Genomic DNA, 26,643 nt, shown 5'->3' on the forward strand with positions numbered 1-26,643 from the left:
GTTATTTTAATGCTTTACATTTACGCACATTCACTTATTTGCGCAAATAATACACACATTTGCGTTGCACATTAGTTGCGTGTTAAATGTATTATGATCATAAAATTTACAATACTCTAGTTCTCACAATGATTGTTTTTTGTTATGAATTCAACTTCAAATGAGCATCAAACAAAACATCATATTATTTAAATTCAGAAGGTTTCAGCGCATATATATATATATATATATATATATATATATATATATATATATATATATATATATATATAATATATATATAAATAACCTTAAAACAATTTTCATTGCTGATAAAGGCAATTATTAACACTTGTTTACTACTTATAGGAATTCCTCATAAAATGGCAGAAGTTAAATAATGATATTTATATTGTAATATATACATATGCTGGCTTTTTCCAGCACCAGGGGACAGTGGCAGCGAAGATCATCTTCTGGAATCAATACAGGTGGGACAGGTGGGACATATTAAGATAAAACACATTTTACATGACATTTATGAAGTGATTGTTCATGCTAGTGAATAGCAGGATTAAAAATGAAAATGAATGACATTGTTTCAGTAGTGTTGTTATATTATATACTTTGTGCTCTCATTAAATACAGTACACTTTCTTAAAAAGATGTATTTTTAGGACATACTTTGAACACTTCACAAGTACAACAATAGCTTTCTTATCTTGAACCTTTACTGCTTCACTACAGTGAGTTGTCATGCTCTACGTTTTTCTGTGTCTCCAGCTTCATTGAAATGCTGTTTCCCCTGCTAAGTGTGTCAAAGTAGGTGTCCTTATATTTCCCTTTTAAACCAGTTGTGGTTCTTATTGTCCTACCGTCCTGCCTGATCGTGGCCCGCCAGTGCAGGTGGGAGTTTGGTGAAGTGACCCTTGTGTTGGGATTCTTGCAGCTAATGACATCAGCCAGGACACTGGTTTCAATAGAGACGGTGTCAAAGGCGTGTGAGGTCATTTTCAAAACTAGAAATTACGTCTGCAGGTCATGATGACCCTTGGAATAGGACTACAGCTCTGTTGGTCCTCAAAGGAAAAGCCCAAAAGGTAGTTTAATTTTCTATCCTATGTGGGGACACCCAAGTTAATAAAAGTTAAATGTAAGAATATGGACACCTTTCTTCTTTTGATGTGCTGGAGTCAAATGCATAAACCTTAAAAAGACGTGCAGCATTTGAACAACAGTCGTCTTCTGTGCTAATGGAGTTTGACACAGCTGTCACGAGTTAGAGAGGCCTCGGCTCGAGAGGGTTAGAGCTGACTTCCAACTGGAGCGAACGCGCATACTTGTCTCTCGAGCTCGTTCTTAGCAATAACTTAACTCATTTAGGAGTCTTTATTTAATAAATAAAATACATAGATTGAACTAAATGAACCTTGCTGATATTTGTTTGTATTTGATGGAGTCAGCCTTAAACTCGAAGAAAGAAGCTTTACTTGATTATGTTAATTGTTGAGAACCCAGTTTAACACTTGTGCATGTTTTTTTAAAACTAGAAATATATATTTTTAAAAGCATTCCAAGGTGGAAAAAATTGTAATTAAAAAGTCTGTCCCCATTTAAAATGCATATTAGCCAATCATAAGCATGAAGAAATTCATTTCTGGAAAAGGCAGAATAACAACAGCAAAACGAGGAAAAGGGGACTCATAATCAATTAATCGCACGATATATAAAAATAAAGTCGATGATTTTGTGCGTGTTTGTTTCCCTCCTCTCTCCATACCTAACAGGCTGGATGACCTTGGCGTGTAGGTTCTATAGCGGAATGAACGGAGTGAGTGAACCCTCCTGTCAGTCATTCAGTCTCTTTGTTCGAGTGGGGAGAGGTGGGGCGCTAGCAAGTGTGCACTCGCTAGCTGTGTGTGTTTCGTGCTAAATAGTCGAATACTTTCTCGGTGCCTGTTGTGTAGTGATTTACATACGCTTGCAAAAGAAATGGAATTGCATGGAAATGGATTGGCATTGTTTTGCAGCTGTCTTTAATATGCAAGCTAATGTGTCACGCAAGTTAACAAAAAAAAATTAAAAAAATACAACATAAGCACCCCGCAAAATAAACATCTTCAATATAAGTGAATGAATAATAATAATAGTAATAACTTACGAATACAACAACCAACATCAAAGGTTTTTCACACAATGACTATGGATAAGCTACATTTACACGATGCAACAGCTATATACAAAAACTAAATAAAATAACCTTATACAAAAGCTATGTAAAATACCTATATGCAACTACACGCAAAGCTATGTACAAAAATGATGACTTATTAGTTATCATTTATAGTCTATCATTTCAATCTGACATTGCTTTACATCAGAATCAATGTACCTTTTCCATTTTAAGAGTTAATACAAGTTTTAGTATAACTATATTGAAGGTGAATTTTTTCCCCATTTTTTGCCGACCACTTGAGGCCACGCCCCCCTTAATCCTATATTGCCTAATGGGCCGTGGCTCTGCACTTTAATATAAACTTAACAGAATAAAGAACAACAAAACACTGACAACAACATGAAGACATTTAAATAACTTTATTTAATTGAGAATTCTGAAAATCAATGAATGGATTAAATGTTCACATAAAATATTGGTTTTGGAGACAAAGAAAATATTAAGAAAAGTGTTTTTTCCCCCCCCCCCACAGATATTTTTATTTTAATAGGAATATTTTTTGCAACTATTGTTTTCGCAACTTTCGATGCTTTATAACAAACAGAACAGCCGGCGGGAAGGTAAACGTTAGGGCCAACTTAACATCCTTTTCACAGTAAAGATACATGCGGTATAAAATGAAATAAAATGACTACAACTTTGTGGTTATTGTTGAAAACTGCCAGTGGGCTGAGCAAAATGTGCTTAGCTCGAATTCTTATAACTAGAATATTTTTCTGGTGACTTTTAAGAATATAATGAGACCTAAAATAAGCAAGTTGTTCTTCATCATAGCAGCTAGATTTAAGTAAAATGTTGTTATTACAAGGTAAGAAGTAAGCCAAATGCTCCTATAAGATTCTTAAATTCAGATCAAAATGTGCTTTTATGAGGCTAGATGTAAGCAAAATGTTTTTACATATTCTAGATGTAGGAGTAATTATTCTGTATGAGAGATTTTCCTATAGACAAACAACCCTTCATACCTCTTGACAATTTTTATCTCAGTCATGCTAACATACAACAACCAACATGCATATTGTTGGAATGTGGAAGGAAGACGGAGGGGAGAGCATGCGGGGTTTGAACCCAGGTTACCTGAGTGTGGGGCTAACATGCCAACCACTCGGACACCGAGCACCGCTCCTAGTTGGCATGTTAGTTATGTTGGTTACTTCTCCACCAGTGTGAGCTTTTCAACAAGCATGAAGCAAATGATACGGATGGAACTTTTTTTATTTAAAAAGAAAACAGTACGACTGTATCTAAAATGTATTGAACTCATTCAACACCAATACGTATTTATGTTTTTATAAACCCAAACACCCAATCCCTTGACTTTTTTTGCGCGAGAGGCAAAAAGAGGTGATGATGCAAGTGCACGCTAAAAGATGTCACTGTTAGAGCAGTTTTAAGCCATAAAAGCGGCCACAGTGTGGCAGGAGTGTATTTGATAGGAGCTCAGCATGTAAAAGCACACTCGACAACAAGGAGGAAGTGAGAGAGCATGGAGGAGTGTAGCGTGCAGAAGGTTACGCATTGTAAGGAAATTGTAGAGATTCATGGTGTTATATTTGTAAATAAATAGTGATTTTGATGTAAAACAACCCTTTTTGTATTGTTTATGTTGTGGTGTAGTTGTTTGTATCTTTTCACAAAAAGCTGTTTTTCTCCCTGTTTTAGTCGGGAACTGATATTTTCCTGACACCTACCGATGTTCTACTAATGATTACTAAAGAACGGAAACATTGTCTGAAATGGCCAGTACCGAAGGGGTTGAATTTAGAAAAATGGCTGGGATTGAATGAGTTCATTCAGGAAAACTATTGACACAAACACTATCACAACTCTTTTTTGGTATGATTTGCACCTAAATTTACTAGTTTTTAGATTTATAAAGTAGATAAAAAGAGAGTATATTTTCTTGGATCAAGTTTAATAATTGTACACATTTACAGAGATTTTATGACTAGATTTAATATAATAAAACTTGGCACGCTCTATGAAATTTGCTGTGCAGTCTTCACATTGGCATGAAATCAGCAAATCTTTAGATATATTTTCTGTGTGTGAGTCTTTTCTTAAATGTATCAAATTTAGAAATCAGTTTTATTCTTCATTTAAGACAAAGATATATTCATCTGTTGTTGGAAAATAATCAAAGTAGGGTTTTTAGCTTGCTTTTAGAAAAAATAACAAATTTCTGGCAAAAAAAATGTCTTCATAAGAATTGTCTAGCTGTACTTTCTTTATATAAAATCATTTTTCTCAAGTGAAAAATGCTACACAAGATTTTTTTTTTCTTTTTAGGAAAAAAAATAGAAATGGTTGCATCAAATGGGACTTTTTTACTTTCTTGAAATGTAGTTTTTGCACTACATTGTTTTCTGCGCGTAAAACTACAATTGCTATTTAAAATGTATTGTTGTTAATATTTTTGGGTGTCTGGAACGGGTTAATTGGATCAACATGATTTCCTCAGGGAAAAATTACTTCAGTTTTTGTACATTTCATTTTTTTTTTGCCAAACCTCAAATTCATAACAAAAACCGAGGTACCACTTTATTTCTGCGGTCAACAAAATTACAAATCAATTTGAATGGCCTAATTTTCTACATACAAATGCTCAAGACTGACATTCCAAAAAGCCTGTTCATTTGTTGTGTGTGGACAAAAGCTCCAAATGGATAGATGTTTTCAAATACCTCTCAGAAAGCTTAAGTGATAAGCCTTCAGATCTGCTTGATGGGGCTCCTCTCTCAGAAGTTTCTTGACACAGAACTTGACTCCTGCCTGATCCTGTTGTTTATTTGGTCCACATCAAATATAGTTGTGATCGTTTGCTTTTCTATGAGAATTGCATGACATTTTTATTGATTTTACTGCAACGCGCGGCAAAAGCACACAAGAAACCTAGAAGTTTTTGAGTGCTTTTCTTTTGTGTTCCGTCTTGGAGTTGTTGGTGGAGAGGGAGGGGAGGAGGAGGCGGAGAAGGGAGGTGGAGTAAGGTTGGAGTTTCCACACAAGAGCACTGGCAAAGGGGCTGCTTCATACTGTGCTCTTCTTGGCTGGCCGTGCATCTCTGTTTGTATTCGCTGGGAGTCAGCATGCACCTGTGTGTGTGTGTGTGTGTGTGGGCGTGCGTGTGTGTGTGTGCGCCTTAGTCCAACTGCTTGTTTACCCATGCTGTCATGTTAGCAGCTCGTGCAGCAGTCAGCAGGGGAGAGGCAGAGGTGGACCTGACAGACTGAACATAACAAATCCTCTGAACAAAGGAATGTATTTGGGAAGTTTCTGCCTCCGTCTTGAGTAGAAAGAAATCTGAGGGGACCAACTTTGCTTGCAGCAGTCAAGCACTGACAACAAGCAGACCTGTGTTGTGATTGGTAAGTTCCTTACAAACAGCTGAAGTTATTGTAGGTTGTGACACGCTTTTTAACTTCTGACAATTTGATAGCTCACAGGCAGCACTTCTAGCTAAGTCTTTATGTGAGCTTATACAGTGTGTACGCAGTTATGTGGGTGTGTGTTTATGTGGCGTGTGCGCTGTGTTTGTTGAATTTCATCATGACTGGGCTCAGGTTCACCTTTGGATTTAACTCAGCTGCTCGGGTTTATTTACATCTCTCTTGCACAGAAATAAACACACTCCAGCAAACACAGGAAGTAAAATGACAGCGTGGTGTATTGCTTCATAACAGACGGCATTCACTCCTGCTAGTTCAACTAGCAGTAACCATTACAAGTACACTCAAGTAGTTGGACTGCCTTCATGTAAATATGATAGAAAATTCATTCACTCATCTGGCGTTAGCTTTTGGGAAAAAGTTTTTTTTTTGTGTGGGTCTGCAGCTTTTGCATAGAGCCAAGCTGTTTGAAAGCATGACTTGTAGTCTCCAGAATACTTTACACAAAATGTATGACCCTTTCCATATGTGATTGCAACACAGAGATTCAATAATGCCTACTAGCTAGTGTGCTAACTGCTAAGGAGGGCAGCTGCTCCATAAAGGCAACCATAGATGAAAAAAACATCAGTTGGTCATGTTTTATTTTCTGCAGTTTGGTCATCACTCATTTTGCTGATATTGATTTGAAAAAAAGTGTTGAGGTATAAAAAAAAAACTTGATTAGTTATGATAAAGTTATGGTCACAAAATCAAACATTGTAAATCTAAACTTTTTTTGTGATCACAGTTATCACATGTTGTAGTTGTCACTTGTTTGCTTGCCGGTAAAAGTAGTTGCGAAAGGGTTGGGCATGGTCCGAGGAACAATACATTTTATACTACCGAGTGCCATTCTGGTCATTGTTGTTTTTGCTGTAAGAAATATTGTATGCTTGCACACATCTATATTTAGAGATAAAATGTGAAATGCTCACGCTGTTCACCACCTTGGTTACTGCCATTAATACTGTTTTCAGGGGGAGGTGTAAACATAGCGCGTTTCATCATTATCGGCATCATGTTAAGGAAATACACCATAAGGCCCATTTATTCCGCCTCTTTTTGATGGCCAAAGAAAATTATTTCAGATACTAAATACCTGCTAACAACTGTCACCAGTGAGGCACTTGGGAAATATACTAGTAAGTCCAGATATATCCCAAACCTAAATCAATACAAACTTTTAGGTAAGAATTATTTGCTATAAAGTTATTAGGGAAAAAGGGTATGTTGAAGGCCTTGCATGCTTCACATGCTTAGCAGATGACCTCTATAGAAAAAAGAACAGCGTGAGTTGCCATTGTTTTATTGTTGAATCTTTTAAAAATATTATTCCTTAATATCCTCACTTACTGTTTAAAGTGACGTCAGCATATGGAATTTTTGTGGGAAAATATTACTTCATACTGTTGACAAGACATGGAATGTGTTTTTTTCCCCTGTGCATTCATAGGCTTTTATGTTTGTGAGCTTGGTGTCGATGCCTAAATTTACAGCACTGCAAAGGGATTACGGTACTGAAGTAGTAAATGTTCCATCAAGGGACGATTGGATATGTTTATGAATAGACACATTAGCTGAAAATGCATCAAAATGAGCATGCTGTCAGAGATGTTTCTTCCTCTGAAGTGAAAATGAAGGAGATCACTGTCAGTGGCCCAAGTTAAGCTGAGGCGGTGGATCAAAAATAAATGTAACTATCTCCTAGTATCACAAGGCTTAAGGGCTGAATAGGTGGTATCATTGCAATAATCACACACCATTTCACTAAATGAGCCAACGTAATCCTCTAACAAACCAAAGGCACCACAGAGCTACGAGCTGCATTAGTACAGGGAAAAGAAAGCTTGTATGACAGGAAAAAAATGTAGTTCTTTAGATTTAGTGACATTATAAACTGGACGTAAAACTTTTTGTTTGCTGTCTTTAGGCGATACTGGATTGATTTTTGATTTTTAATAGTTCTGCAGTTCCTTCTTACAGTATGTTTCCTCTTGCAGGTGTAGAAGGGAGTTCATTTATTTGGCAGTATGGAAATATGCGGGCTCATGGATCTGACGTCATACAAGTAGGTTGAAAACCTACCTACACACAGCCCATTACTGTGCCTCACCTTTTACTAGCTGTTAAGTACACTCATTTCCCTTTACAGCTCACCAAACAGCCTAGTCATGACTGATTTATTGACAGCGGCAGGATATTTAGATTCCACCAGGTTCCATCACTCAACGCCTAAATTGTTACTACTCTGACCTCTTCCCTCTGCAAAGTACTGTAAAAGAATTACAGGTGGAACACAGTATGTTCTGGTACATGCAGAAGGAGATTATTGCTTGGGCTTCTGACCAGTGGTGTCTGATAAAGCCAAAAGGTAAAATTTTGCTGTACATTTGCAAAAATGGCACCACTGATTTTCATGAAACGGTGGCACATTTTTATAGTAGGAATTTTGGTGCACATTGGAATTAAAAATGTGGATATAGGATTTTTTTTGTGGATTGCAGTTTGTTCTGAATGAAGCCCCTTCCCAGTGTGAATGCCGTTTGCTCTGAAGTTGGTACAATCCCACCTGGTCACCTGCTGAGTAGTTGTTGTTCAGTAGCACAGTTGGACAGTCAATAGGATTGTTCCTCTGTCACCTGACTATCGCCACCTTGTATAATAGAAATAACCACAGCAACCCGAAAATATTGCTCGCATGTCACGTAGATTTGTCATATAATTGCGCAATTCAATTGAACTGAACAACTGGAAATAATTTACAAATTAGAAAAGATCCCGTAATGCAATGTTGTATTATGTAGTGATGACTACTTTGTAGTTATAGTTGATTATTGTTGACTTCCATCCATCTGTCTTCCATGTCGCTGATCCTCACTAGAGTCGCGGGTGTGCTGGAGCCTATCCCAGCTGACTTCGGGCAAGAGGCGGGGTACACTCTGAACTGGTCGATCTTTTCTGATATGTTGTGGACCAAACCACTAACTATTTGTGTTTGGTTCATATTGATTTGGTCCGTCTTGGGCAGGGGTAGGCAACCCGCTGCTCTGCACATGTGGCTCTTCAGCCTCCTTGTGGTCAAGAAAGAAAAAGGTTATTTATTAACGTAATTATGATCTATTTGTTATTTTACTTTGGTTTATTCATAGCTTGGAATTTGAAGCAAAATTTTAACATTACATTTTTTTAAATATTTAAAATTAGTCAGTTTAAATATGCGTCATATCCACGGCTACGGCCCTTGGTTTCTTGAGTGTGCAATCCCTGCGGTAAGCTAACCAAGAATGGATTTTTTTTTTTTTAATCATCAATATTGGCCACAAATGAGAGCCTACAGTGCTGTGTGAAGAGCAAAGTCGTATCTTACTGCCCCGACATAGGGAAGGGTCACATTAAACAGATGAAAACACTAGCATTTAAAGGCTGTTATTTTTCGGAAAAAAACATTTATTTCAGACCCGTCAAGAAATGTTCCTCAATTTATGTTTACTTTTTTAAAATTGCCAAGCTCTGACTATATGCTGATTTTATATTAAAGTGAGCGACATTTTATTTTCATTTTACACAAGTTAATATGGGAAGGAGGGAAGGTTTTGCAAACTGCACTTCTGTTTGTGTTGTTGTAATGGGCAAAGTTAGAAAAGGCTAAAACTGGCGTTAGTTTTGCGACGCCTGACTTTTTGTCTTTAGTAAAAGAGGGGGCAAAATGGCTCTTTTGATGGTAAAGGTTGCCGACCCCTGGTCTACGGCCAAACCAATAACTTCATTAATCGAAACAACAAGCTTCAGATTAATTAACTAACAAACAAAAACTAACATTAGCTAACAAAATAATGGTTAGTTGCAGCACTCGTTCAATTTACATTTCTGTTGTCCTATCGACAGTGTATTTTTCTTTTGCCATCACTGGTGGCCGTCTGTGGTGGCATCGCAAGAAAAACACAAAAAAGCCAAAAAAGAAGCTAAACATGTATGTGGATTTAAACGTTTAGAAGTTTCACGAGATAAGCTAACGTCCCTTGTGATTTGCAGAGGAATTGCAAGACATCCAGAGATCTCTGGATTTTTGTTGTTTATTCAGGAGCATATTTCTCCCCCAAAATGTTGGTCAAGTTCCAAGTGGTAAGACTTTAGATGCAGGTAAATTTAGAGGTTTCATTGTACACTTGCGATACCACCGTCACGTTATGATCTCTTTCTCCCCCTCAACCTGTTGAGGCAGAGGGCCACCTATGACTGAGTGTTGGTTCTGCTCAAATATTCTTCTCTTTCCTTTTGCTTTTTTGTGGAAGCAATGAATACAGTTTCTGTCAAGTGACTGTTGTAGATTCTCTGGGACATGAACAGGCTTCACGCACATGAGAATGGGCCTTCAAGGGTTGTGCAGGACTTCAGGCTTTCTCAGTAGAGCTCTTGACTTTTTGACTGGCATTGTGTGTTTGCTATAAACGAAGTTTGCAGAAAAATGCCTACTATTTCCTATTCTGGGGTGATGTAAAGGACAGTGTCTGTTAAGTAAGTATCTCTTGATGACCCTGCTCATCCATCCATATTTTGTGAGCGCAACAGCAGGTGCCTTGGACAAGCTGAGGTCAGGAGGGTTTTTTAAAAGCTTGTTCAAAGGTAAAAGGGCTGGTGTGCTTATTCAAAACATAAGGCAGGCAGGACTCATGCTGTGCAGCGTTTTCAGCAAGTCATTATGGTTGGAGATCAACGTCAACCCTACAGGCTAGTGCTGAGACCCAAGTGTTTCCAAGCATTTTTCTCAGCAGACATTGTAATGGCCAGATGGTATTGTTAAAGTAATAACATTTAAATAATAAAAACGTAATTTTGCTTCGTAAACACGAGACTAGCTCAAGAACTAGCTACAGCGTGGTGCTCTGCGAAAGAATACACTATGTGCTCAATATTGGCTGCACTTGTCTAAGTCGCTTGACTGTCACGATCAACATTAAAGATAAAGATCGTATTGTAACGTCTATCGTCTATCTCCAGGTCCTCCACCAGAGGCCTGGGAACTTTTGAAGGTTCTGCGCAGAGTCTTGGCTGTTCCTAATATTGTGTTCTTCAGGACACAAATGTCAGCTGTTGTACCTGGTCTCTGTTGAAGCCATTGAAGCCCCAGCACTCCGATCACTAATGGCACCACTGTTGCCTTACATATACAGTGGTGTGGAAAAGTGTTTGCCCACTTTCTGATTTCTTATTTTTTCGCATGTTTGTCACACTTTGAAATCATCAAACAAATTTAAATATTAGTCAATGACAACACAACTTAACACAAAATTTAGTTTTTAAATGAAACTTTTTATTATTAAGGTAGAAAATCCAAATCCAAACCTACATGACCCTGTGTGAAAAAGTGATGATCCCCTCAACCTAATAACTGGTTGTGCCATCTTTACTAGCAACAACTGCAATCAAGTGTTTACGATACCTTGCAGTGAGTCTTTTACACCGCTGTGGAGGAATTTTGGCCCACTCATTGTTGTAATTTAGCCACATTGCAGGGTATGTTGCAGGGTATTTCCAGCATGAACCACATTTTTAAGGTCATGGCACAGCATCTCAATAGGACTTTGACCAAGCCACTCCAAAGTCGTCATTTTGTTTTACTATAGCCCAAGTTGATTTCAACTTGAGGTCACCAACAGATGGCTTCAGGATTTTTGGTAGAATTCATGGTTCCATTTATCACAGCAAGTATTCCAGGTCCTGAACCAGCAAAACAACCCGAGACCACCACACTACCACCACCATATTTTACTGATGGTATGATGTTCTTTTTCTGTAATGCGGCATTACTCACACCACTGTTCACCACTGTTCCATGTTTTTGCCATTTGTGGATAATGGCTCTCACTGTGGTTGGCTGGAGTCTTAAAGCTTTAGGAAAGGCTTTGTAACCTTTTCCAGACTGATAGATCTCAATTCATCGCAGTTAAATTATTTTTCAGCAGGGGAAGCAATCACGTTTTCACTAATTGACAAATATTTTAAATTTGTTTGATGATAAGTGTGACAAACATACAAAAAAAAAGAAATCAGGACGGGGACAAACACTTCACTCTCGAGCTCATGAGCTCCCATTGGCCAATGAACTGGTCTGCTGGGAAGAAGTTAAGAAAGTTGCTGTTTTTTTATTTTAAACTTGTATTGGGACTTGTCTTGGATATTTCTTAGCTAGCTTTTGAGTGTTAAGTTGCTGTGTGATGATTTTAGCCTTCTATGTAAGATGACACCGTGAGTCAGACTGATATATTGAGTAATGACCTCCTGTGATTTCCGATGGGTTGACAAGCTCGTCGTGAGTTCCCTTATAGTTTGTGATTGGCTCCTGCCAAAGAAAGAGCTACCGTTTCCTCACTGACTCGCGAGCGGCACAATATTTAAACGATTAGTACAAGTTTTGAAGGATAGGAGACGTCACAAGATTAGAACATGGTCATAAATTGGCCACACCGCTGTATAAGAAGCAGGGTTCAAAGTTTAAGAAAAAGTAGCGGCTTATACACCGGAAATTACGGTATTATATTTGTCTTTTCTTCATTCTACAGCTGTTCCTTTTAACTGTCTTTCCTTTGCCATAAGATAAGATATGCCTTTATTAGTCCCACAAGGGGAAATTCCAGCTGTTTTCCTCTTTCCCCTTCGTCCAACAGCATGTGGTCATTATTTGTTGGCTTACGAAACACAAGAAAAGTGTGATAAGCAAGTCCACTTAACAAGTTAGTCCACTTACATCCCAACTTGAACTCCAGTTGAACTAATGAGAACCTGAAGACGGTTGTTGTGTTTTTGTTGGTGTGACTTTTCATGTTGTTTGTACCTTACCCCTGGTCTCTGCCTTTGTTTCCTCACTTCTAGTGCTGTCGTTGCAACACAGCTCATATATTTTGCTTAGCTTGGTGGTGTCTTGCAGTTTTTCCTTGTAAATATAAGTTGCTTCCAAGAAATCAGTCTCTTTACCAGAGAACAGTACCAGAATAAGCATTACGAGCGTGTTGGCGAGCATCTAGAATTACATCTAGAATTACTCGCAGAACCAGATGTTGCCATCTCTGTCCTTCTCTGCTGGCACATCTGACCAAGTTAAAGTGTGGCAATAGTGACTTATGCAGCGCAGTCGTATGTGTGAACATACTTAGCTTGGCTTTTTTGCCATCCTTGACCCCCAGATGGTATGTTTGACCTGAAAAAGATTCAGAGTATCACAGCAATAAGCCAGCCATCTGCTGTTGATGTCATACTGAAACATCTTCAGATGGTATTTATCGGAAACTGTGTAATCCATCTGAAATTGGATTTTAGAACTGGAGCTTTGCTTAGGATCAGGTGGTTATTACTATTTTAATACGCAGTGATCAAAAAGGTTACTCCGGCATTTACAGCACCAAAATAACAGAATGCTAATTTAACAGTAGCATGTCTTACCCTAGCCTAGTGGTTCTCGATTGTTCTAGGAATGAGCTTGACATCACAATTCACCAGACATGGAGGTCATTAAACAACTTGACTTAACTCACGGTGCAAATACAGTAAATAGCACAATATATAACAGGTAGATCAAACACATAACCGACTACTACTGCGACAGGGAGGGTAATAAACTGCAAATAACATTAACGACAAACACGTCGCTCTTTGCAACTGTTTACAGTGGGACCGCAAGGCATGCTGGGTAGGCATGCTGGGACCCCACCCTGCTGGGCTACCTAGCATGCCTTGTGGGCAATTTGTAAATACCATTTGAGTTGACATGTTTGTTATTAGCACTTATTGTTGTTTATTGCTCACATAGTAGTTCATATTAGTTCATTTATGTCATATCTTAGTTTGCTATGGATGTGTGATGCTGTTTATTTTGTTTGTACCGTTAGTGAGACTGTTTGCACTATGTTAACCTAGTTATTGGCTAAGACTTGCTCCAGCCTAAAGCCTATCCTTTATGAGGGTATTGTATGTCATTGTTTACTAACACGTTCTTGGTTAACTCAAGGGCTGAGTGCCATGTTGCTTCTGACGACATCCCATTTTTCTCGAGTAAGCAGAGAAAGGAGAATGCAAAAATGCCACCAAAGAAAAAGATCAAACCTATTCCTGGTCAATAGACTATTGCAGCTGTATTTCCTGCTTCCAGTGCTACTAATTAGCCTAGCAATAGTACCTCAGCATTGCCTGTATGTACTTCTGCAAAAGAAGTGGCTACGCTTTTCGGATGACAATTTCATGTGCTGCAACATTTTCACTGCTTACAACAAAACAGGCACATCTGTGCACAAATCAAACAAATGTGCCAACTATGCAACATAAAGGCAATTTTATTTGAATGTTATATGTCACACCACTGTGACATACAGACTTTTCAGATTTGTAAATGTATTTGTTTAATTTCAGATACATTTTGATCATGAATATATCTGTAAATTATAACCATATCGTACCATACCACTATCAAAGGAGTTTAAGACTGAAATTTAAGAAGACTAAGAGTATAAGAAATAGAAATAAGTACTTTTTTTTTTACCGGAATTTTAAATTAAATCACCACGTGTGGGTCCTTGGGAGTACATTGAAAACCATTGAAAATCAACATCACTGAGGCTGAGTATATTTCTTACTTGCGTCATTCAAGCATGAATAAATGCATTACTACAAAACGTTCCCCTGCCTCTCACGCATCCCTCCCCCGACACCTCACAGCACCCCCCACAGGGGCACACGCCTCTATTTGAGTAGTACTGCTGTAGCCCAACAACAACTGTGATATTGCATTCCGATAACTATCAACGTTGATTGTGCTTAACTTATTTACAAGTGGTTAATGCTGAGGCAGGTTATGGCCATGGGTGAGGTGTTTTCGATGAAGGAGATGGGATTTATATGTAGTCACTCCTGAGCAAAAATGTCAATGGTTATGTCCGAAACTTAGTAACAACATAGTGCAATATAATAATTTATATTGTAGTAACATGTTGCTCTTGATGCCAGCAGCCTTTGCATCATCTCTTCTACTTACAATAAGTCTCTTCATTGTGGACTGAATCAGCGCTCTGAGAGGAAATACACATCATTTGGACCCCAGACAAGACCTTAAATCTGCTGCCAGTATATGTCAGCTATATTGTGTACATCCTTTTTGGAGGCAACAAAAAGTCCACCGAACGCTCCTCAAGAAATTATATTGCGTTTTTGAGCCTGCAATTTTCATCATCATCACATACTTAATCCAAGGATAGTGAAGGTCTGAAAGGGGTAATATTATGGTGCTTATGTTTAGCTAATCATTCCTTATCAGCGAAGTCTTGAAATCCGAAGCTTATCATTGCTCCAGCATTTTCATGCATAACTGTGTATTGGTGCATGAAAGCATACAGCTGCCAGAAGGGATTTTGTTAAACAACAACCAACACCCAACACAGTCATTTTCTGTGAAAATGATGAAATCATCTGAAAGCAACTACTCCATTGTTGTAGCAGTCATGGCAGCAGCCATACTACGTTTTACACACGTTCCAGACCTAAGTTTTTGTCTTTTCTGCATTGCAGAGAGAAGAATGAATTATTGAGAATAGAGAAACCTCTGAGATCGAACACAATCTCTTCTGCTAGTCCAACTGTGATTTGTTTAGTAATAATAATATGAAATATAATAATAAAAAAATATATTTTTAAATACTCTTCAGAACTGCAGGTGACCATAGTGATGGTGTCCACGTTTGAGCCACAGTAATGGTGCAGCGTATTGCAATGGGAGTGTGTGGTCTTTCGTCCATTCCAGCAAACCAAAAATGTGAACACAAAACACATTTTTATGGTTTTTTACATTTAGAAAACAAGTGAAAATGCAAATAAATATATGATAAAAAATTAAATGATGAATGAAAGGGATAAATGAATATTTAAGGTTACTTTTCCTTTCGTTGAAAACATGAGACAAAGACACAATGTGGCAAAAAGATCAACACAGACACCACCTTTGTGTTTTGTTATTTCTTGAATTCAACAGTGTTTCTTACCTCAAGTCTCTTGTTTTTTTCTGATTGATCATTGCTGCTAAATAACCCAAAAAGGAGCCAAAGAAAATTGCCAGTGCCAGCATGTCATAAGAAGGTGAGAAACACTATTGAATTTAAGAAATAACTTATGGCAAAACAGAAAGGTGGTGTGCGTGTTGATCTTGCTGCCACACTGTGTCTTTGTTAACAATCACGTCTTCAATGAAGGTAAAACTAACCTTAAGTGTTCATTTATTCTTTTCCTTCAACATTTATATGCATTTAGAATTGTTTTATGCATGTAAAGGTAGAATTGTAAAACTAGAAGAACGTGTTTTGTGTTAACATTTTTCAGACTTATAGCGTAAAGGCGTTACTTAGCAAAGAACTGCAGTCAGCCTCTGATGACATCATAGACGGGCTGACCAGCTGAATTCCGGTTCCTGCTTCCATGTAGTAGCAAGCCGCTAACAAGGATGTTTTATTATTAAAAATACATGAAAAACACAATTGGACTCACGCAGTGTATTAATAACACAACAAGACGCTCGCCATATTGTACGCTAACTGTAAAATGTACTTGAGGAAAACTGTTGGTGTAAATTTTCAAGGTTAACCCAAAAAACACGCTAACCGGGGTGTACGCTAATGGAGGTTCCGCTGTACTTGTAAATGGGCACATGCATTCATCAAACCACAGGGGACTAAGAATTGAGGGTTTGTGTAAATTCAAACTAAATCAGATTTCAAGTTACAGCAGAAAGTGAGGAAAGACATTGCAGACATTAGGAAATCCCATTATGGAGTGTGTCTTTTAGGACACTTGAGGTCAGGGTGAATTAGAATAGAAATGTTATGGTTGTCAAAGCTAATTTTAGGTGGATTAACAACTCTTATTGGAGTGGAGTCCAACACAAACCTTTAAGGAGAAGAAGCTCTATCGCCATTGATGCAATGGAAAAAGTTTTTTAAGTAATTTGGAGTCTTTTTGTTTGCCCCATTTTGCAATCTCAGTGTCTCTTCAAATATTCCAGACACTCTAGTTTTGACATGTGACACGTCAATGTATCAGCTTTCTACTTTCCACAGTAAGTCAACAAACAGTTGAGAAAACACACGCTCAAGCACACTGTACTGAACTTGCAGTGAACAGAAGACTGGAGAACCACCTGGTTCCTGTACGTTTCACAGAGCTTTACTTTTAGGGCGAGCCTCGCTACTTAGTTAAACAAAAGGGCCTCAGCGTTGGTCCTCTAGATAAACACACTTTCCTGAGAAAACACGGACACGGTTACACTTTAACCTGCACAGGAGGCCACAGCTACATCCTACTGGACAGTTAAGGTCAGACCGGCCTTTAGTTCAAACCCAAAGTAAGAATCATGCGCGGCACGTGAAACCACGCTGGTATGTGTAACAATGGTGCCTTTGACATTCATACCCCCACTCCTAAGTCCACAGTACAGTCAGAGCACTGTCTCTTCGGGGCTTGGGTGTCACTCCCTATCTCTGTTGTGCTCCCTTAGAGCTGACCATCTGGCTTCTAGGCTGTGAAAGCAGCAGCACAGAGGAGCTAGTCAGAGAAAATTGGTCGTTGCATTTCCTATGTGAGGGGATTGGATTAATTCACTTTTTCTCTGATTTATTTGAGTTCAGACTCTGCCCTCATCCCCTTGACTACTCTGTAAAACACAGATAACAGTTTTTATAAATGCACAAAGAACATTATGAAATATATAGATTTAAATCATACAGAATCCTTATCACCATGGTCGATGATGAACATAAGTGACCCAGCAGCTATCTGACGGAGTAGTAATGCGTTACCGCCACCTCCCCCAGGCTCAGCAACAGTCGTGTAAACAGACAGCACTCCAGAGGAATGCTGGACTCTGTGACCTCGCTCCCCGAGTGCTGTTACAGTCACTGAGTTCAGCCGAAACAGCCCTCCCCATGCAGCGCCTCACCGAAGCTCCACCCCGCCCTGCCGCAGCTTGAGGCCCCTCAGGGTGGAAAAAAAAACACCTCTTTCACCCAACACCGGCAGCTTCACATACACACATGTACAGTACAGTACTCAAACATGTACACGCCGACAAGTGCTAAAGTACTGCCTTTCTTTACGCACCCAGCTGTCAGAGCACAAACCTGAAGCTTGAAGTGTTTCTACATGAACATTCTTTAGATTAAGTGAAGGAGATTTTGACTCAAATGTCTTATGTGTCTTGTCTTGCCTGGTAAAGAGCAACAGGACTATTTCTATTGAATTACATATCTTGGAAAAATAAGTATTATAAGAAAAAAAACCCTCCTAAAATTATATTTTATTGAGATCCCTTCTCCCCACTTGTAAATACAACAGCACTCAGTTTTTTTGGAGAAGAGTCGGAATGGTTTAGGTTTTCCAATGCTTACCTCCTTGCAAAAGTGCTCAAATCTGTGACATCTGTAACTTATGCCACGGGTGTTCAAAGTGCAGCTCGGGGGCCATCGCGGCCCGTGACTCGCAGCATGTTGTAGAAATATAATGAAACACTAAAATGGGAAAAATAGAGTAAAAAGTCCAAATGTAAAGAAAAAAGTTGAAATGTTCATACTAATAACTAACTAACTAACTAAACTAATATTTTTTTTAATAAAATGAAAAATATATATACAAATATAAAGTGGCCCCTGCATTCTTTGATTTTTTTGTATGTGGCCCCTTGTGGAAAAAGTTGGACACCACTTCCTGATGGACAGCCATCGTCTGGTCACCCCACAATTTTCAGTTGGGTTCATGTCTGTCCTCTAGCTACCTGGACCTCCAAAATGTTATCACCCAGTGAAACCATTCTGATCTTTTGATCTTTTGCATTGTGGTTCTTTCATCGACACTTTGCTGGCAGATGCCTGAAGGTCTTGTTTTGTAATTGACATTAATATTTCAAACTGTACCTGAACTTCCTCCACCTTTGGTAAGAGAGCTAAGTATATTGTATGTGCAGTAGAATTTTTTTGGGGGGGTGGGGGGCAAATATGCATACCTTAAGGATTTATGCCTTAATCGTCGTAAAATCGTAACTTATACCACTTTTTCCCCACATGCCTTTGAAGGAATTGATGTGTTTTTTTGTTTGTTTTTTTTTCTTTCTTGGCAGCCTTATTGACCCATTTTTGTCTCGTCTTTTCATCAGATATTAACCATTAAATTTGTAACAATTTCTTGCCTTTTGTGCTTCTTGTGGACTTGTGCATTTGTCATGAAATAGTAACTTTCAAATAAGGTTTCGTTTTTATATTTAAGACATTTGACAGGGTGGGGTGTGTATACACTATATGTCTGGTGAATCTGACTACCTACATGGTCAGAAAAACACAGACACTGCCCTCTGCTGGAGGTTCGATATCAAAAGAATTACAGGGTAAAATGGATGACTGTATTGAGTGTGGGAGATCTAGGTACCAAAACCCATTAAAGACGTAAACCAAATAATGACCCAATGCACTCCTCTTCTACGCAAACAATTTCCTTTTTCCTGTCACACATCTCCTCAAATGATGAATGAATGAAGTCAGTGGATTTAAGGCCTTTTCCCCTACATTACACCCGATTGCCCCTCATGGATAGTACCAAGAGGATTTTCTCTGCAGTGATTCAGACGTAGGTGCCGATCATAACCACTTTTCTGCACCCCATCAAACTAACCTCAGGAGGACTTACACGTGTCCACATTGCTCTTGTGCGCACACATGCAAATACACAGACAACAATCACAGTTAGTTGTTGTCTGAGGAAATGAGGAGCTGTCTGGTGCCATAGCAACCAACGCAGACATCCCACCCTTCCAGAGCAAGGGCGATTTAAAAAAAAAAAGCCCACCAGTGACAAATCAACAAGACAATTTTGATCTGAGAAGCAAGGAGTGAATGAGCTCAACTGTCCATCCATCCATCAGTCTATCTATGATTGTATCCAGTTGTTTGTGTATCTGGCTGCTTTGTCTGCACATTTGTCACATTAAGGTTAAATGAGGAAGCAAAAGTGTTTGAGTGCAGCGATGGCGATAAAGGAATTTGAACAAATGCTGGAAACAAAAGCACGGGTCTTACAAAGGGTGAGGCCGGTCTGGTGGTTAAGAGGTGAAACAGAATTAGTTAACAAGAAGAAAACTCTTCAGGGCATGTCGGAATACACTCCAGCCGTCTGCATCAGTCTGCCTTTGAGCTCTATGACTCCTGATTGAACTCCAATCTCAGATGTAATAGTATTATTCAGACCCATATAGCATGTTATGTAACACTAAGAGCCAAATGCTGACCTCAATCTGTTAAACAGCCTCTCTGATTACAAATCATCATATCAGTACTACAGAATACAGAGCCCCAGGCAATAAACCAATAAGCCAGAGTGATGATTTTGACATCTCCATATATATTTATTGTAAACTTTATCATTCTCATTTGTCTTTTCTGTGTAGTGGACTGTGTTCTCTGCAGCGAATGGACGGCAACGATTGTCCACACTGGTAAGTGTACACTTTACAAAGCATCACTTCCTGGCAGGTCCTGCAGGTGGTAATCACTCCCACACATAGTGCAAGAGCGCCAAAAATGTCCTAAGGAAAAATAATCATATGCTCTTTCACTTTTTACAACATTATAACTCAGCCTTTTGAATGATTTGCTTCACCGTATAGAGAAGAGATCCATAGATTTAGCCTTTTCTCTGTTGTGTTGTTGCTATTTTTATCTATAGTGTATGACAGGAGACCACTTGGCTTACAGCACTGTCCTGACCCACATATTTTTACCACGGTGTCATTGTGAGGTCTATGTGTGATGCTGTCCTGCTTTGCTAAATACTGCTGAGCCTTGATGTGCAGCTTTGAACTTGAGTGTTTCGTCTGCAAGTGCTGAATTTGAGTTGGACTTATTATGACTTGCATAGCAGATTAACGTGAGCATACAGTATTTTTACAGTAGACCATATTTTATATATTTTTTTAATCCTTATTTGACTAGTTTAGCTGTGCAGCCTCTGCTCTGCAAACTCTTAAGCACAGGTGGCAGAAATTCCCCCATCCGGCCTTACCCAGGCCCCTCTGTGAATGAAAATACGTCAAAAGGAATAAAGAGCATCTGTTTGCTCTACTGTCCTCATAGTGAGGCTAGCATACTGTTACCTTGGGTGGCCCTGTGTGCCTCCTCCTCCTCCTCTTCTTCTATACGAAAGCAGCCCCACCTGATGCACACATCTGTATGCCCGCTCATCCACACTAAAGCTGGGTGGAGGTGGAGAGCTGGCAGGGGTGGAGTGGAGGAGGAGCAGCAGCCAATAACACTCCGTACCCTGACAGCACTGAAGTGACTTGACTCACGTATTCAGCCAATCACAGCACACTGCAGCAAAGACAGCAGCAGTTGTAAAGAAAGGAAGGAAAAATGAGCAGAATTGAAAATGAAAGGCATATTTACAGTAAGAATGTGTGCAATGGAAGTGGAAGCTGTACTCAAACATATTTGAAATGTCACAGCAGCTGGTATATGGCAAAATAGACAAAAATACTACACTGTAATATAATGTCAAAAGCCAAAGGACTGCATAAACAGGAGCATGCAGAGGTTCCGATTCTGCACGTGCACTTTTATGCCACACACCTCAGCAGCAAGCGTAAGTACTATTTCATAACTCCGGTGCAAAACGACAATGCACCAAACACCTTTGCATAACACCTTTAAAAGTTCTGCATATACTGCGCAGTGGGGTCATCGTCTCACTTGTGTATAAGTGCATGTCTTATAATTTACATAAAAATAGCCTTGCTGCTCTGTCCAAAATAGCATGGTCATCGGCAGGCACGTAGATTCTATCATCATTATGCTGTTCACTCAATGTTGTTTTTTGGTACGAAAACAAGATTTCTTGTGAGTTTAAATAGATAGTGGAATTTTGCAACAACCCATTTAAAGAAATCTTGAAAATGGCCTACTCAGATTACCATTGTGATGTCTGGTGATGGGGAAACTCTTGCTGTTCATGTCATAATTCTTAGTCCATCCATCTATCCATCCATTTTCTATGCTGCTTATCCTCACTAGGGTGATGGGGATAGGCTAGAGCCTATCCCATCTGACTTTTGGGCAGGACGCGGGGTACACCCTGGACTGGTCGCCAGCCAATCGCAGGGCACATATAGACAAACAACCATTCACACTCACATTCATACCTATTTAATTTAGAGTCTCCAATTAACCTAACATGCACGTTTTTGGAATGTGGGAGGAAACCGGAGTACCTGGAGAAAACCCACACACGCACGGGAGAGCATGCAAACTCCACACAGAGATGCTAAATAAAGATTCTAAATAAATGACCTTATTATGTTCTGGACTACAAGGATGCTAATATAAATTAAACAGATTTCAATTAGGTGTAGTAGGAAGATTAAAAAGAAACATTTATTTCGAGGTGTATTAAGTACATTTTTTTATATAGTTGTAAACACAAGGTTTTTATTTTTTTTATTTTTGCTTGTCTTGTTTAATAAACTTAGTGAGTCATGAATACAGTGACGGTGTTTGTTTTTTTGTTTTTTGTTTGTTTCTTACAATCTTATCCACATGAAAAAATGCCTGCTTCATAAAATATAGTCACCAAAAACATAAACGCAACACATTTGTTTTTGCTCCCATCTTTCATAAGCTGAATTCAAAGATGTAAATGTCACATCCTGGCATGTCGTCACCCCAGGATGCAGAGACAGGAGCGTAGTGCAGGTAAAAAGTCTTCAATAGGTACAGGCAGGAAAAAATGAACAGAAGGTGTCCGTGCAAAACGGAATAAAAAAAAACCACTGAAACCATAAAGTTCACAGGGTTTCGACTCACATGATTAACAACGCTGTAAACCGAACACCATGCAAAGCGTGTAGCATAGACGATGAACCAGTGTCGGCCTACCACCCACTCTTGGTCTAAGAAGCCATCTAATTACACTGGCGCCAAGCCAATAAACAAACTCAACAAACAACCGGAAACAAACGGCAAAATAAGAGCACAAACCCGGAATTAAAGAAACAAAACCAAAACAAGACCCTAACTGTATCACGGAGCGTGACAATAAAATTTTTTGTATGTACACAGAAGGCCTTTTTCACAAATCTGCCTAAATCTGTGTTAGTGAGCACTTTGCCTTTGCCGAGATAATCCATCCATCCCATAGGTGTGGCATATCAAGATGCTGATTAGACAGCATGATTATTGCACAGGTGTGCGTTAGGCTGGCCACAATAAAAGGCCACTTTACTCCGTTTAATCACAAAGCACAATGCCATGGATGTCACAAGCGTGCAATAGACATGGTGACTAAGGTCCACCAGAGCTGTTGCCCTTGAATTGAATGTTGAATTTCTCTACCATAAGCTGTCTCCAAAGGCGTTTCAGAGAGTATGGCAGTACATCTAAACGGCCTCTCAAACGAAAACCATGTGCATCCACACCACACAGCTCATGAAAGACGGAAGCAAAAACAAAAGTGATGCGTTTTATATTTTTGTTGCTTAGTTTTGTATATTACAGTAGAAGCATGTCGGCTGGACAGTGACGAGCAACACAAACAGAGGGAAGTCAACCAATTCATATGGAGGGTGATGTTCAGTGAATGTTCACTTATAACATTTGAGGAATATGAGTGACTTCTGTTATTCTCCATCTAAACAACACATGATTTTAAAGAGTCCTATGCACATTTTTACTTTGGTTGACTATGCATATGCTAATTTGTAATACATTTGAGTTTGTGGTAAATGTAGCGGTAGTTGCATCATAGGAAAGATAGGCAAGAGATGTCGTGGAATATTGAGAAACAAAACAACACAGAAGACAGCATTTTGAGGGATGTCTCTGGAGCTATCTTTATCTTTGTCTCTCACCCACCAAAAGTTTGACCTGCGTGAGTGTGTGTGTGCACGTGCGGTGGGTGGGGGTTGCAAGGATATAAATCAAGCTGGGTGGTGTGATTAAATGGCAAAGATGTTTCATGTCCTCACCCGCAGGCGAAAGTGCAACTGAGTCAGATAAACACAGACACAATAGTACAGGAAACCAGAATGCTGTCTACACGCCCTGTAGTGCCAGAACAGTGAAAACACACACACACACACACACACACACACACACACACTCAGAGTAACTTGATTCCTAATATTGGGGATGTTTTCTTTGTCATGGCTTACCACTGGTTTGAATCATGTCTCAGGCAATACATGCAAGACAAATTGAGGAAATATGTATGATTTATTGATCTTAGTGGAAAAAAACAAGCATTTGTCAAAGACCGACATGGGGACAGCTTTGATTCATATAGCTGAACGACTGACCTTTTAAAGAGAACTAATATGTAACTCCAAATTGACTACACACACAGACACACACATATGCTATACATACATATATACACACATACACACATACTAGGGTTGTGAAGGATAAACCGATGCGACCGGACGTCTGGTTTGACAAGCGAGAGATGCGGCTGCATGGGTAGCCTCCTGGATCGACAAGAATCAGTCATAAATCCTTATGATTATGGATTGTAGAGACATGCACCGGGTATTGCAAGACTAGCAATCGGTCGGCAGTCCGTCTCTTAAGCAACGCCAAAGCCTGGGTTGCAGGCAAACGAGTGTCGCGCATATTCCTTAGGTTAGCATGACTGAAGACGAGAATGGATTTAAATAGCATTAGCAGCGCTAGCATTTGCAGCACGCTAGCTAGTCACCAGGAAATATCAGCAAACCTTTTGTACATTATAGCGATCTAATTTATCGTGTTTATTATCTTATTGTTATTATTTATCTTCCTGTACCCTCCACTCCACAGATGCAAACCTCTTGACTATCCCTAGGACCAAGCACCGAACCTGGGGGGACAGAGCCTTTTGCCGCCCCCTCCCTTTGGAACTCACTTCCGCCACACATCCGTGACACTGCTGACCTTAGCACTTTCAAGACTAACTTAAAAACACACTTGTTCCACACTGTTTTTAACGTTTTTATACTCTTTAAAACCTACATACAGTATTTAGTAATACATCACATTGAAATCTTTTAATCTTGTCTTTTGTATGCACGTTTAACTATTTCTTCTGAACTCTGCTTTTTGGTTTTCACTTTCTACTGTTATTTTGCTATTTTGTCCACCTGTATTTGTTTGGTTTTAACATGTGAAGCGTCTTTGAGTTTTCGAAAAGCGCGGTATAAATAAAATTTTAGATTGTTATTATTATTATTATGTATGACACTAAGACAGGAACAATATCAAATTAAAAGCACTACATGAATACAGAGCCACCATGCAGCAGAGAGCCTGGAGTTTGTTTTTCAGAGAGGTGCACCGAACAAATATGCACATTAATGTCATCAAATCTTACCTTTATGCATTCCCACACAGTATCAGCATTTGGGATCAAATATGAGGTGAAAAAAGTGAAAAATACGGTGTAGTAGTCTGTCTGTGCAGGGTGGGCAAAAGTTAGAATGCTGCTTTCAAGACCGTCGAACAAAGTGAACAAGTCGCCGCTCGCATTAAACATGCAAAAACTGAGAGATTTCTAACTGTATATTATTTTTTGAATAAAATAATGGCCCATATTTTCCTTTTTTTTATAATTTGCACCTGAACATTTCCCGCAGCCCTGTGTTTGGGAACCCCGGCCTTACAGTATGCTTGGGGATATGATGGGCTCATTTACACATTTGAAAATACTGTAAGAATGACACTTTTATAGCTTTTTTATTTTATAATGCAAGTTTTTACAGCTATTTAATGAAAATAGTGTTAAACTTATTTAGTGTGACTTCAAGCAGACACATCAGAAGATTGCAAAATAAACGGAGTAATATTTACAGTGGGGACAATAGGTATTTGATTCCCTGCTGATTTTGTAAGTTTACCCCCTGACAAACATATCAGACCCTCCAGGATTTCACGATGTTGTGATTGTGCCAATTCACGCAAATTCAACCAATCCCCACAAATCATGTGCGACCCTGCATCCATCCATCCATCCATTTTCTATGCCGCTTATCCTCATTAGGGTCACGGGGTATACCTATCCCAGCTGACTTTGGGCGAGAGGCAGGGTACACCTGCAGCTTTGTCCAATTCCAGTAACTTCCCCACACATTTTGGCCTGTCATCGTCACTTCGTCAAATGTCGAGCACTGCTCAACCACGCACGTCTACAGCACTATCTAACCAATCAAATGTGTCCTTCCATCGCGCAACCCAGGGCTCCAGACTCCAGACAACATTTTTGTACTAGGAACACAGTGACCCCCTAGCTAAAAATTTTAGGATTGTAAGCAGAAAATTTAGGGGCGCACACCGAAATCGACTTGCAAAGTCAATATTCACATTTGCTTTCATTTTCACGTTATTACTGATGAATACTTGAACCATAAATGACAACTGTCTTCTGTAACTATCCTGTTTCTGTCCCTACCTTCTGGAAGTCTTCTTTGGTGGCATCATATACTGTACACCTTAAAATGAAATCACATCATGTCATAACATGTCATGTTGTGCACAATTATGTATTACTCCTCCAATATTTACTGTAGCCCACCCCTAACAGCTTAATCATTATCATTATCATCATATGTTGAGTTCAAACACCGACACAACACAGTAATAACATTCACTGACATTGCGTTGTGCTAAGTAGCCATTAATACATTAACAATACATAATACATTCAACATTTACAGAATAAGCACTGTCAACTGGCACTGTATCAATTTTGGAAGCCAGAACTGCCTCCACTTGTTGACAAAGCAGCTCACTGAGCATCTGATATAATACACATCAAAAAATCGGCCACAACAGATACGTTGCTTGACTGGCAGTGATTGGCACTGACGGATCTCTGCTGAAACTGTCAAGATACAAGACGAGTGAGCAGTGGTTCCTGTTTAGCTAGCCTCTGAAATTTCACATCCATCCATTTTCTATGCCA

General features: G+C 39.1%; 1 long non-coding RNA gene across 1 annotated transcript in view; it reads left to right on the plus strand.

Moving 5' to 3' along the window:
• Positions 1 to 5,331: 5,331 nt before the first annotated feature.
• Positions 5,332 to 26,643, plus strand: part of LOC129168982 (uncharacterized) — a 40,664-nt gene continuing 19,352 nt past the window's right edge. The window contains exons 1-2 of the long non-coding RNA XR_008566364.1: positions 5,332 to 5,580; positions 20,105 to 20,152. This is a non-coding gene — a long non-coding RNA (uncharacterized LOC129168982). The remainder of the gene's footprint in view (positions 5,581 to 20,104; positions 20,153 to 26,643) is intronic.

This window comes from Dunckerocampus dactyliophorus, chromosome 16 (assembly GCF_027744805.1).
Source record: "Dunckerocampus dactyliophorus isolate RoL2022-P2 chromosome 16, RoL_Ddac_1.1, whole genome shotgun sequence".
In the NCBI taxonomy this organism is placed as follows: Eukaryota; Metazoa; Chordata; class Actinopteri; order Syngnathiformes; family Syngnathidae; genus Dunckerocampus; species Dunckerocampus dactyliophorus.